The sequence below is a fragment of the Mustela lutreola genome, chromosome 8 (assembly GCF_030435805.1).
Source record: "Mustela lutreola isolate mMusLut2 chromosome 8, mMusLut2.pri, whole genome shotgun sequence".
Taxonomy (NCBI): domain Eukaryota; kingdom Metazoa; phylum Chordata; class Mammalia; order Carnivora; family Mustelidae; genus Mustela; species Mustela lutreola.
This window is the reverse complement of record NC_081297.1, coordinates 17,760,499-17,775,137: the sequence shown is the minus strand read 5'-3', so window position 1 is coordinate 17,775,137 and position 14,639 is coordinate 17,760,499. Positions and strand designations below refer to the sequence as shown.

General features: G+C 43.4%; 2 long non-coding RNA genes across 3 annotated transcripts in view; one reads left to right on the top strand and one right to left on the bottom strand.

Moving 5' to 3' along the window:
* The window catches only part of LOC131838161 (uncharacterized), a 77,841-nt gene extending 64,747 nt beyond the window's left edge, over positions 1-13,094 (bottom strand). Inside the window, exons 1-2 of one of the 2 annotated variants that reach the window (XR_009356509.1) lie at positions 12,471-13,094; positions 9,448-9,474 (exon numbers count right to left, since the gene is read on the bottom strand). This is a non-coding gene — a long non-coding RNA (uncharacterized LOC131838161). The remainder of the gene's footprint in view (positions 1-9,447; positions 9,475-12,470) is intronic. The other variant, XR_009356508.1, reaches the window with a different exon arrangement.
* The window catches only part of LOC131838160 (uncharacterized), a 349,742-nt gene continuing 346,573 nt past the window's right edge, over positions 11,471-14,639 (top strand). Inside the window, exon 1 of the long non-coding RNA XR_009356507.1 lies at positions 11,471-12,054. This is a non-coding gene — a long non-coding RNA (uncharacterized LOC131838160). The remainder of the gene's footprint in view (positions 12,055-14,639) is intronic.

Sequence of the window (14,639 nt, the reverse complement as noted above, 5' to 3'; positions counted from 1 at the left end):
ATCAAAACACCGTAACCACATCCACTTAACAAGATTTTCTGACGCCCCTTAAGAAGTTCTAATTGGCTCTTATAAATTCAATCCTCCCCTACTTACCCAGGTACAAATGTTTGGGCTCTGAGCCCATTTTTTTCATTTTTTAAAATGTCTAGTTATGCTAGATCCAGCATAACTCACAGGAAATCACATGAAAACCAGCCTGATCACATTCTTTCCTTTTTATTTTCTTTTTTCAATGAACTTTTATCAATTCCTTTTTAGGGTCTTTTTAAATTTTCATCATTACAATCATCTTATATCCCTTCATTGTGTTTACCCTTATTTTTGTATACATGTAAGTTTTTCTTTCTTCAAAATTTTGGGAGGCAGTTTCTTCTAACAGACCAAAATACACTCAAAATAAAGTGTGTGACTTTGTTCTATTCACCAGTGTGTGTGTGTGTATATATATATATATATATATATATATATATATATTTGTTTTTTCACCTCCTTTCTTCTTCCCCCTTACCCCCTAGTTTAGGGTCTCTTCTGATTTGGTTAGTGTATATTTTTCTGGGGTCATTGCTACCCTTTTAGTATTTTGTTCTCTCATTCATTCATCTATTCTTATCTGGATAAAATGACAAGGTAGGAAAACACCTCAAAAAAAAAAAAAAAAAAAGAGCAGGAGGCAGTACCAATGGCTAGGGACCTAATCAATATGGACATTAGTAAGATGTCAGATCTAGAGTTCAGAATGATGATTGAAGATGGTAGCTGGGCTCAAAAAAAACCATGGAAGATACCAGAGAATCCCTTTCTGGAGAGATAAAATCCCTTTCTGGGAAAAATAGAAGAACTAAAATCTAACCAAGTTGAAATTTTAAAAAGCTATTAATGAGATAAAATAAAAAATGGAGGCTCTTACTGCTAGGATAAATGAGACAAAAGAGACAACTAGTGATATAGAAGACCAAATGATGGAGAAAAAAAGCTGAGAAAAAGAGAGATAAACAACTACTGGATCACGAGGGGAGAATTCGAGAGATAAGTGATACCATAAGATGAAACAATATTAGAATAATTGGGATCCCAGAAGAAGAAGAAGGAAGAGAGAGAGGAGCAGAAGGTATATTGGAGCAAATTATAGCAGAGAATTTCCCTGATTTGGCAAAGGGAACAAGCATAAAAATCCAGGAGGTACAGAGGACCCCCCTCAAAATCAGTAAAAATAGGTCGACACCCCATTATCTAATAGTAAAACTTAAAGTTCTCAGTGACAAAGCGAAAATCCTGAAAGCAGCTCGGGACAAGAGGTATGTAACATACAATGGTAGAAATATTAGATTGGCAGGAGACCTATCCACAGAGATCTGGCAGGCCAGAAAGGACAGGCATGATATATTCAGAGGACTAAACAAGAAAAATATGCAGCCAAGAATACTATATCCCGTTAGGCTGTCATTGGAAAGTAGGAGAGATAAAAAGTTTCCAGGTTAAATAAAAACTAAAAGAATTTGCAAATGCCAAACCAGCCCTACAGGAAATATTGAAAGGGGTCCTCTGAGCAAAGAGAGAGCCTAAAAGTAACAGACCAGAAAGGAACAGAGACAATATACAGTAACAGTCACCTTACAGGCAATATAATGGCACTAAATTCATATATTTCAGTAGTTATCCTGAATGTAAATGGGCTAAATGCCCCAATCAAAAGACACAGGGTATCAGAATGGATAAAAAAAAATAACCAAAAAACAAGACCCATTGATATGCTGTCTGTAAGAAACTCATTTCAGACCCAAAGACACCTCCAGATTGAAAGTGAGGGGGTGGAAAACAATTTACCATGTTAATGGACATCAAAGAAAAGCTGGGGTGGCAATCCTTATATCAGATAAATTAGATTTTAAGCCAATGACTACAATAAGAGACGAGGAAGGACACTATATCATACTTAAAGGGTCTGTCCAACAAGATCTAACAATTTTAAATATCTATGCCCCTAACAAGGAGCAGCCAATTATATAAACCAATTAATAGCAAAATGAAAGAAACACATCAACAATAGCACAATAATAGTAGGAGACTTTAACAGCCCCCTCACTGAAATGGACAGATCATCTAAACAAAGATCAACAAGGAAATAAAGGCTTTAAATGACACACTTGACCAGAAGGACATCACAGATATATTCAGATGAATATATCTTCAGATATATTCAGATATTTTCATCCCAAAGCAACAGAATACACATTCTTTTCTAGTGCAAGTAGAACATTCTCCAGAATAGATCACATCCTGGGTCACAAATCAGGTTTCAACTGGTACCAAAGATTGGGATCATTCCCTGCATATTTTCAGATATGAATATATCTGCTTTGAAACTAGAACTCAACCACAAAAGGAAAGTCGGAAAGAACTCAAATACACGGATACTAAAGAGCATCCTACTAAAGAATGAATGGCTCAACCAGGAAATTAAAGAAGAATTAAGACATTCATGGAAACAAATGAAAATGAAAGCACAACTGTTCAAAATCTTTGGGACACAGCAAAGGCTGTCCTGAGAGGAAAGTATATAGCAACACAAGTCTTTCTCAAGAAATAAGAAAGGTCTCAAGTACACAACCTAACCCTACACCTAAAGGAGCTGGAGAAAGAACAGCAAAGAAAGACTAAACCCAGAAGGAGAAGAGAAATAATAAAGATGAGATCAGAAATCAATGAAACAGAAACCAAAAGAACAATAGAACAGGTCAACGGAACTAGGAATTGGTTCTTTGAAAGAATTAATAAGATTGATAAAGCCTTGGCCTGAGTTATCAAAAAGAAAAGAGAAAGGACCCAAATTAATAAAATCATGAATGAAAGAGGAGAGATCACAACCAACACCAAAGAAATACAAACAATTTAAGAACCTGTTATAAGGGGCACCTGAATGGTTCAGACGAAGCCTCTGCCTTCGTCTCAGGTCATGATCCCAGAGTCCTGGGATCAAGACCCTGTCAGGCTCTCTGCTCGGTGGGGAGCCTGCTCCCTTCTCTCTCTGCCTGCCTCTCTGCATACTTGTCATCTCTGTCTGTCAAATAAATAAATAAAATCTTAAAAAAAAAAAAAAGAACCCATTATAAGCAACTATACGTCAGCAAATTTCACAATCTGGAAGAAATGGATGCATCCCTAGAGACATATAACCTACCAAAATTGAACCAGGAAGAAAAAGAACACCTGAACAGACCATAACCAGTGAGGAGATTCAAGCAGACATCAAGAATCTCCCAACAAACAAGAGCCCAGTGCCAGATGGCTTCCCAGGGGAATTCTACCAAACATTTAAAGGAAATTAATACCTATTCTCCTGAAACTGTTCCAAAAAATACAAATGGAAAGAAAAACTTCCAAACTCATTTTACAAGGCCAGTATTACTTTGATCCCAAAACCAGACAAAGACCCCATCAAAAAGAAGAATTACAGACCAATATCCTTGGTGAACATGGATATAAAAACTCTCACCAAAATATTAGCCAATAGGATCCAACAGTACATTAAAAGGAGTATTCACCATGACCAAACGGGATTTATTCCTGGGCTGCAAGGTTGGTTCAACATCCAGAAATCAATCAATGTGATACAATACATTAATAAAAGAAAGAACAAGAACCATATGATACTCTCAATAGATGCTGAAAAAAACATCTGACAAAGTACAGCATCCTTTCTTATTCAAAAATCTTCACAGTGTTGGGATAGAGGGTACATACCTCATTATCATAAAAGCCATCTGTGAAAAACTCACAGTGAATATCATCCTCAACGGGGAAAAATTGAAAGCTTTTCCTCTAAGGTCAGGAACACAGCAGGGCTGTCCACTACCACCATTGCTATTCAACATAGCACTAGAAGTCCTAGGCTCAGCAATCAGACAACAAAAAGAAATAAAAGGCATATGAATCAGCAAAGAAGTCAAACTCTCACTCTGCAGATGATATATTTTATGTGGAAAACCCAAAAGACTTCACCTCAAAATTGCTAGAACTGATACAGGAATTCAGTAAAGTGTCAGGATATAAAATCAAGGCACATAAATCAGTTGCATTTGTATACACCAACAGCAAGACAGAATAAAGAGAAATTAAGAAGTTGATCCCATTTATAATTGCACCCCAAACCATAAGATATCTAGGAATAAACCTAACCAAAGAGGCAAAGAATCTGTACTCAGGAAACTATGAAGTCCTCATGAAAGAAATTGAGGAAGACACAAAGAAGTGGAAAAATGTTCCATGCTTCATGGATTGGAAGAACAAATATTGTGAAAATGTCTATGCTACCTAAAGCAATCTACACATTTAATGCAACTCCTATCAAAATAACTATCAAATTTTTTCAAGGAAATGGAACAAATGATCCTAAAATTTATATGTAACCAGAAAAGACCCCAAATAGCCAGAGGAATGTTGAAAAAGAAAACCAAAGTGGTGGCATCACAATTCCAGACTTCAAGCTCTATTACAAAGCTGTTATCATTAAGACAGCATGGTACTGGCACAAAAACAGACACATAGATCAATGGAACAGAATAGAGAGCCCAGAAATGGACCCTCAACTCTATAGTCAACTAATCTTTGACAAAGCAGGAAAGAACGTCCAAGGAAAAAAAGACAGTCTCTTCAACAAATGATGTTGAGAAAACTGGACAGCCACACGCAGAAGAATGAAACTGGGCGATTTCCTTACACCATACAAAAAAATAGACTCAAAATAGATGAAAGACCTCAAAATGAGATAGGAATACATCAAAATCCTTGAGGAGAACAGAGGCAGCAACCTCTTTGATCTCAGCCGCAGCAACTTCTTCCTAGAAACTTGGCCAAAGGCAAGGGAAGTAAGGGCAAAAATGAACTATTGGAACTTTATCAAGATCAAAAGCTTTTGCACAGCAAAGGAAATAGTCAACAAAACCAAAAGATAACCAACAGAATGGGAGAAGATATTTGCAAATGACATATCAGATAAAGGGCTAGTATCCAAAATGTATAAAGAACTTATCAAACTCAATACCCAAAGAACAAATAATCCAATCAAGAAATAGGCAGAAGACATGAACAGACATTTCTGCAAAGATGACATCCAGATGGCCAACAGAAACAGGAAGAAGTGCTCAATATCACTCGGCATCAGGGAACTACAAATCAAAACCACAATGAGATACCACCTCTCACCAGTCAGAATAGCTAAAATTAACAAGTCAGGAAACAACATGTTGTTGGCTAGGATGTGGAGAAAGGGGAACCCTCCTACATTGTTGATGGGAATGCAAGCTGGTGCAGCCACTCTGGAAAACAGTGTGGAGGTTCCTCAGAAAGTTGAAAATAGAGCCACCCTACGACCCAGCAATTGTACTAGTGGGTATTTACCCTAAAGATACAAATGTAGTGATCCGAAGGGGCACATATACCCCAATGTTTATAGCAGCAAAGTCCACAAGAGCCAAACTATGGAAAGAGCCTAGATGTCTATCAACAGATGAATGGATAAAGAAGATGTGGTGTACATATACAATGGAATACTGTGCCATTTGCAATGATGTGGATGGAACTAGAGGGTATTATGCTGAGCAAAATAAGTCAATTAGAGAAAGACAATTACCATATGGTCTCCCTGATATGAGGAATTTGAGAGGCAGGGCAGGGGGCCGTGGGGGGCAGGAAGGGAAAAAAATGAAGCAAGATGGGACCAGGGAGGGAGACAAACCATAAGAAACTCCTAATCTCAGGAAACAGACTGAGGGTTGCTGGGGCAGGGTGGGCGTTGGAGGGTGGTGCAGAACAGGGTGGCCAGGGATGGACATTGGGGAGGGTATGGGCTATGATGAGTGTGGTGAATTGTGTAAGACTGATAATTCACAGACCTGCACCCCTGAAGCAAATAATACATTATGTGTTAATAAATAAATAAATAAATAAATAAAATAAAATAAAAAAAAAGAAAGAAAGAAAAGCTACGGTAAAGTAGCATTTAACTGTAAGGACCTATTTAGAAACTGTCCCTGCTCCCCTTCCCCCAGGGGATTTACTTGGAGACAAGTTCCAGAAACCAGCTCCAGGTAACAAAGCCCAGATACAAAGGTGGGTCAGGCCAGGTGGAGACATCTGATCAGTGGGGGATGCATACTGTCTCCCTCGTTACCAAGGAGTATGGGCCCCAACTTTGGGAACCCTTTTTGGCGCCAATCCTAATCAAGGTGTAATAGGCTGTGTCAAATGTCTACTAGGGTAAATTGTACTCAATTGGTCACCTAGCATCACTATGAAGTTTCCTGTGTGAGTTACAATCTCATTGGTCATCTGTGTGTGGCCAGGCCCAACCGCATGGCCTTTGCCCTTAAAAGCTAGACTCTGAAACAGAGAAGGGTCACCCTCTCTTGTAAGAGGTGCGGCCCCGAACATTCGGTTAGATTCTTGATGCTTGGTGCGAAATAAAGCTTCGCTTGACCTTCGCTTTGTATCAGTCTCGCTCCTTTAATCACGAACCCATTATTGGGGCATAACAATAACATATAAACACATGTATAAGTTAAATATTGTAATATTTTAAAATACCATTTTAAAATATTTTAAAACACCACCCTAATCCAATTTTTAATCACAAAATTATTGTTAATCTGTAATGGTACTTCAAGAGTACTCTTTATAAAGATATTTATTTACTTATTTATTTGAGAGAGAGAGAGAATGAGAGAGAGCAAGTATGAGATGATGAAGGTCAGAGGGAGAAGCAGACCTCCTGCTGAGCCCCACACAGTACTCAATCCCGGGACTCCAGGATCATGACCTGGGCTGAAGGCAGTTGCTCAACCAAAAAAACAAACAGACAAACAAAAAAGAGCACTATTTATAAATATATAATGCCAACTCCTTGTTTTGGTTATGACATTTGTCAAATTTGAAATTTGAAATCACTTATAACTTTAACTTCTTAAAATAAATCAGCCACTTAGATTTTGTCTTTGAGGTTAACTCTATCAGAATTAGAAGGTACTATAAAAACTATACAGTTCAAATACAAAGCTATCAATATATCATGAGGCATAAAATATTAAGAGCAAATCCAAGACCTGAGGGAAGTTACAGGAAAATTCCAGTGTTTTATAGCGATTTTACTATGTTCTAAAAACAAATGTTTACAATTTTTGATGTTTTCTTTAGTGTGAGCTATTTTGGGTTCTTTTTATTCTTTTTAAAAAATGTAGTATCTACATAATTGGACAGATTTGTTAAAATTATTTTGACCATAATCTCTCTTAATAAATGCATAGAATAAATATATACAAGATATATGTGGTTTTTATTTTAAAGACTATTTGAGAGAGAGAGAGAAGGAGCACAGGAGTGGGGGGGGGGTTAGGTGTTGAGGGAGAGGGACAAACAGACACTGCTGAGTCGAGTCCAATGTGGGGGACTCAATCCCAGGACCCTGGGATCATGACCTGAGTTGAAGGCAGACAGTTAAACCTACTGAGCCATCCAGGTACCTCACAAGATAAATGTGTTAATTGTTGTTTTAGGTAAGCCCTATGTGAAATAAATTTTTTTCATTTTTCTTTTTTTTTTTTAGTCTTTTATTTCTATCCCAGTTAGTTAAAATACAGTGTTCTCTTAGTTTCAGGTGTACAATATAGTGACTCAACACCTCATACAACACCCTGTGCTCATCAGGACACGTGCCCTCCTTAATGCCCATCACCTGCTTCACCCCCCCCCCCCCCCCGCCCACCACCCCTCTGTTAACTATCAGCTTCTCTATAATGAAGAGTCTGTTTCTTGGTTTGTCTCTTTCTCTTACTCCCCCCCCCTTTGCTAGTTCATTTTTTAAATTCCACATGTGAGGGAAATCATATGCTATTTGTCTTTCTCTGACTTATTTTGCTCAACATTATACTCTCTAGTGCCATCCATGTCATTGCAGGTGGCAAGTTTTCATTCTTTTTTTATGGTTGAGTAACAGTCCACTGTGTGTGTGTGTGTATGTGTGTGTGTGTACATACTACATCTTCTTTATCCATTCATCAATCAGTGGATATTTGGGCTACTTTCCTATCTTGTAAACAATGCTGCAGTAAACATAGGGATGCACGTATCCCTTTGAATTAGCTCTTTTTATTCTTTGGGTGAATACCCAGTAGAGGCAATTGGTGGGTCTTTAGGTAATTCTATTTTGAACTTTTTAACCTCAACCTCCATACTGTTTTCCTATATGAAATAATTTTAATCTTCATTCTTGTCCCTTTTTCTCCCCTCTTTCTTCCTTCCTTCTCCCCCCCCCCCTTTTTTTGGTTGTTGTTGCAGAAAATAAGAAGTTGAATCACAGAACTTGTTTTGCTCAAGAGATGGCTTCCGGTAAAACAGAATTATGAGTCTCCACAGTTTTGCCAACATTTATTTGCTAAAGGGTTTGGTTTAGAGGCTTTAATGGCTACAGAGTGTGCGGTAAAAAGCTACTGTTATATTTTTAAAGTGCCTCCTTTGAAAAACCCCCACCCTGACTCCCAGCAGAGCTGTTCCTTATTTGTAAACACGATATTCTGACTCTGTGGTAGCTATGGACTGGTGTGTACACGTACGTAATTTTCCACCTGGTCCCTGGACTGTGTCTGTTGATTGAACTGCCTGGCCACAGGTGTTCTGTGTTAGAGAGCATGGTCGCAGAAGCACTGGCCGGCAGCCTATTGGGCCATATTGGCAGTGTCTGGGACCCACATGAGCTGTCTCACACTGATTAGGGCAAAGTCCAGGGCGAGCTGAACTAACACCTCTTAACGAATCAGAAATGCATAGACCCAACTGAAATGATTTGCTGCTTTCTGACCAGTGGGAAAATACTTGTAATGCACTTTGGATAGTGCTTCTGTGCTCCAAACATCAAACTTAAAATACATAAATAAATGTCAATTCACAAGCATGAAAGGATTCTCAAGGGATAAGATTATAGGATAAGGGATATTTCTCTGGACAATTTAAACTCCAACTCAGCCACTTATCCTCTTGAGAAATGATTTTTTTCCTCCCCTTTTTATTTCACATATATATATATGATACATATATATATATATATGACACACATATATATACTGTATACATTTTGTTTCACATAGATGGCATGAGACAGTTTGGAACACACAGATTTTAACTTGTAGTTATTTTAGACTCCTTAAAAAGCAGTTAATTCAGTCAACATGTATTTACTAAGTGCCTATCATTTTCCAGGCACTGTCCTGGGTCCTGTGGAAAGAAAGGCAAAATTCCTGCTCTGAAGGCGATTTTAAATCTAGAAGGGAGACAGACCTGCAAACAACCAATCACATTAGAATGTGAAAAAAAGTTCTCCTGGAGCTGTGAACAGAATATAATAGGAAATCAAGGAAGGAGTACTTAGGCCTGCCACATTAAATAGCCATTACTTACCTTGCCTATGCCAGCCAGCTGTCATACCTGCAAAGATAGCATTACTAATTAGCTGTTGACAGGGAACATTAGGAAGCAAAATTGTGCCCCAACTTGGAAGGTTCATACCTAGCAGGTTAGCTGCCACTTCAAAATCTTGTTTTCAAACCATTTCTTTGTCAATGCCTTGCTCATTCCCACACTGTTAATCTGAATTAACATTTTCAGGAACTGTCATTCCTACTGAGGAATCGCTGTTTCTGAAACATGCATAATTAGGATCTAGTTATGTAATTGCTTTGTGATGACAGAGTGTTTTCCAACTTATATATTAAAAATAAAGGACCATTTCAAGAGGACCTGGAAACTGATACCCTATGTCCTTCTCTGAAAACTTCCTGTTTTTTTAATTAGGAACATGCTGCTTCTTTAGTTATTTCAATTATTCTATTTGTTGAATCTGACTCACAGTTAAGAGTATCCATATATTGTCTGATTAGCTAGAATTCTAATTTTCAAATGTGGGAATTCCCGAGACTTTTAAATCTAAGGCAGTGGCCCAAGATCCCATACGTTCTTCTATTCTGTTAAGCTTCCATTTGAGATTCAAGAATGCAATGAAACTTTCTACTACTTCAAGTAGGGCTGAGCCGACTTTTAGTAACCTTAAGAATCTGAAGTTAGAAAGTATTTGTGGACAGGGGATCTTTTTTTTTTTTTTCATGCTGTTTACTTTTCACTTCCCACACCTCACCCTTTCCGTTTTAACCAAGTATTTTAATGAATACGAGGCATATCAGAAATCAGCGTTCAAGAAGGAAGACGCTGGCGTTAAAAATCAGTGCCACTCAACGCGGGCAAAATTGCTAGGGTCTGCTGCTGTCACTGCAGTGCGCACCTGACGTTTCGCTGCTGACAGCGGATCCGGCCTCGCAGGGAGCGCACTGCACATTTGGCTCCAGCCGGGAGGCGGCAGGCGGCGGGCACTCCCAGCAGGGTACAGCCGAACGGTGCAGAGCGGTGCAGAGTCCTGCAGGCGCACGGAGCCAGGCACCCCGCCCCAAAGATGACTGGGTCGCCGCTAAGGGACAAACGCGTCAGGGACAACTTTAGCCATCTCAGAACCTCTCGAAGATCCCTCATTGAGTTCTTCGCAGAAACTGTCTCCCATTTTTGGTCCCCAGGAGAACTTCAGAGAACGAGGAAAGTTGGGCGGCTACTTAGGTCTCTTTTAAGAGTAAGGATCTGGAGTGTGGCAAAGACTCCAACTGTGGGCCTTTGTAACACTGATGGTCTCTAGGGACTCTGCGCAGAGTTCTGACCATCGCAGCCTGAGACCTAGAACCCGAGGGAAGGGTATCGCGCCTCTGCAGCCCATTCTGGGTCTTGACCCCTTTCTCTGGTTCCGGGTGCCTTCGTCCAGCTGGGGCGGAAAGTCCCCCAGGCTGACGCAGGGCGGGGAATTAGGTGGGTAAGTCCCGGCCCCTTGATCCCTTTGCAGCAACTTCTAAGTACACAGCGGCGGCGGGTTGGATGCCTGCTCCGAGTAGGCGACAGACACCCTTGGCGGACCAAAGCGGGCCCCCTCCTCGGGCCTCTCGGCGGGAGTGGAAGACCCCAAGAGGGCTCTTCCATTCCCACCCGCCTTCTTCCTATAGGAGGTGAAAAGCAACCCTCCCACAAGGTTTACTCCTGTCTTCCTCCTCAATCTCCAGCGCAGCGTTTTAAAGGCGTCCAGCGCATCCTGCAACTTTGGGGAAAGAGAGAGCCCAACTCCCGCTCTCCCAAGGCCCCTATCGCGTTAATCCGTTCCCTCTGGTCGCCTTCAAACTCGCCGGGGGTAGTATCCTCGCCCCAACTAGGAAGCGAGCGCCCCCGGCTGTTCACAGTAGCCCCTCGGCGCCTGTTTGCAGGGAGCTCGGTTTTCTGACTCGTCGCACATCCAGCTGCGGTTCCGACCAGTCCCCAGCCTCGCGAGGCACACGCGCGCGTGCACACACACGCAATCACACTCCCGCTCACACTCCCGCGTCCTCGCTCCCGGCACCCCACCCTCCGAGCCGCTCCTCCGCGGGGTGGGGGGGGGGGGTGACGTCAGGACTGCAGTCCCGAGGAGAGCGGCTGGAGAGGGTTGCGCGCTCCTCGCCTAGGAAGCTGGAGGCGCACTCGGGCAGGCGCCGCTCCCGCGCTCCTCCCTCTCCTCTGCACCCGCTGTCACGCTGCCCGCCCGCGGGGGAGCATCGCGAGCCTCCAGGTGAATTGAAAGTCGTTTCCGGGGGAGGACGGAGAGGGTGCTGCAGTCCGGGCATGCACTGAAAACTGCAACTCGGACAGAAACGACCCGGCGGAGGAGCGGGCGCGCCGCGCCGTGCGCAGCCTCCCCGGGCTGCTGGAGGCGGCGGCTGCACAGCTCGCAGCCGAGCGCGGCGGCCGGACGTCGGCCCCGGGACTCCCGCCCTGGGCGCGCTCGCCCGGGAGAGACCCCCACCCCACCCCCCCGCCCCCGGTCCTGCGCATTTCGCAGCTGCGCCAGTGTGGGGAATGCGAGCGCAGTGGCTCCAGGTCGCCGCCGAGCAGCTGCCTGTGGGAGAGAGAGGCGAGGCGAGGGGGCGGCAGCCTCGGCCCGAAGTAAGTGCAGCAGAAGTTTGCGTCGCTTTCCCCGCCGCTCCCCTTGAGCGAGTGGGAGGCACATCTCCTCCCCTCGTTCGCGGAGGATACGGAGGGCAGACTTACGACGAGGCAGTGTCGCCCGGGAGAGAAAGTGAGCGTTACCAAAGGGGGTGAGGACCCCGGAAGGGCAGAGGCAGGGAGGGATCCCGATGGGGTGAGGGGTGCCCGAGGAAGAGACTCCAGCTGGGGTGAGAGACGCTGGAGGAACCCGACCCTGGAGATCTCCGAAAGGGAGGGCTCTTGCGGGGGGTGGGGGTGAAGGTGGAGGTAGTCACGCCTATTCTGGTGACCTTGGTGTGCCCCCCTGGAGTGGCGAGCCGGGGGCTTGTCAGAGGTTGCAAACAGTGCGACTAGGATATTGCGTGGCTTCTTACCCGGGGCTGCGGTGAGGCCATCGCGCTTCCGGACGCGGGACGACGAGGGCAAGAGGAGCGAGAAGCCGGCGCCAGGCGGCGACGCTGGAGGGTGGGGACGCCGGCGAGTCCGGACCCAGAGCTGGGAGCGCGAGGTTTGGGGTCCTCTGAGACGCGCTAGCCTCGACGGAGGAGACCCGGGTCGAGGAAGGAGGGGGGTGAAGCTTCAGGTCGCTGCCCTTGCAGCTGGGCGTCTCGGGAGCCTCGGTGGCGAGTGCTCGTAATTGGGCGGCTTCTCCGAGGGCCAGTGCGCTGGGAGCACCCGCCTCCGGCTGCTCCCCCTCTACGCCGCCTCGAATCCCCAGAGTCTGCAGGGTCTTCCCCGCCGCCGCGAAGGCCGGGCGCCGCCGGGGTTGCCCGAGACCCTAGCTTTCTGCGCACTCGTTCTCCGGGCACGTTCAGCTCTTTCCGGCTTCCATCTCTAACCGGACTCCCGGAGGAGGTTCTATCCTTTAACTGACCAAACTTCTAATGGGGAAAAAAAAAGTTCATGGAAGCCGCGCACCTCCCTCGGAGCAGAGCCCCGCAGGGGGCAGGCGGGGGCGCCGCGGGCCGGCTGGTCCACCTCGTCTCACCTGGGGAGGGCTCTAAGGGAATTTTGTGCAAAATGTGATGCGATCCTTCTGGGAAGGCGACGGAGACATCTTCTTCTAAAGTAGCACTGTCTGTGCCTAGCAAACCAGGATCCTACCCAATTTCTGGGACCAAGGGTAGATCCATTTTGGAGGAAGAAGGAGATGGTTAATTAAATCCCATCTTTTAAAAAAGTCATTCGCGATGCATCCTGATTACCCCATTTCATTTACTCAGATTCATTCATTCATTCATTCGTGCAAAGCACTTTATGAGACCCAGTGTGTGCCAGGCATTGTGTTAGATGCCAGGGCCATAGAAATGACCAGTACTCAGGGAGCTCACGGTTTGTAAGAGCATGATCCGGAAAGAAGATGGGAAAAATACATGTCCTACAGGAAAGGGCAGGTGCTACCTGGTATTCACCACAGTGACTCACTCCGGGCTCATTGAGTGTGGAGCCCAGCATCTGCTATATTTTATCCTCCCTGAAGGCAGGGGCACTGTCCTTCATGTTTGATGCTCAGAGGCCAACACTGTGCCAAGCACATAGTAGGTCATCGATAAAGTCTGTTAAATGAATGGATGAAGGGATAAATTATTTATAGTGACAAGTGTCTTAAAGTTAACCATGCTGTATAGTAGTCTCCCCTTATGGGAAGGGAAGGGGACACTTCCCAGACCCCCAGTAGATGTCTGAAACTTTGGAGATAGTACTGAACCCTATATATATACTGTGTTTTTTCCTGCACATACATACTTATGATAAAGCTTGATTTGTAAATTACACAAGTAAGAGATTAACAATGACAAATAGAATACTTATATCAATATACTGCAATAATTATGTGAATGTGGTCTCTCTCAGAATATCTTACTGTACTGTACTCCCCCTTCTTGTGATGATGTGAGATGACAAAATACCTCCCCAATGAGATGAAGTCATTGTGATGAGGCATTAGGGTACCACTGACCTTTTGACCAAACCTCTGTGGGTAACTAAAGCCTTGGAAAGTAAACCTATATAAGGGTTGTGAGGCTAATGTATTGGGGAAACATCAAAGGAGAAAGAATGAGTTGAAAGGGAAAGAAATCAAGGGATCTGGAGAGGCCAGAGGGGGAAAAAAAAAGATAGGGCTTGTGAACATTTGGAAGTATATATTCTTTAACAAACAGCTTTTGTCTTCCATGATAACCCAGTGGAAATTTTCAGCACCCAACTCAGTGCTCTCTCTCTGAAATACATACGTCTCTGTGGATATCGATTAACGTATTTTGGAACAAGGCTCTATTAATTACTGTGTTATGGTAAATATTAAGATCATGATGCCGTGTTCATGTGGATGCGTTGATAATATGGTGATTGGGATGTGTCTAGGGTAGTGGAACAGGTTGATGAAAGCATTCTTTAGAATTACCAAAATAATTTTTTCAAACATCTTATAATATTTTGCTATTTAATGTGCAAATTTCTACTTGTGTATTTTAACCATATTTGATTTAAACTTGATTAAAATAATTATACATAGATCTTAAGCAGTGTAGATTAAACACATA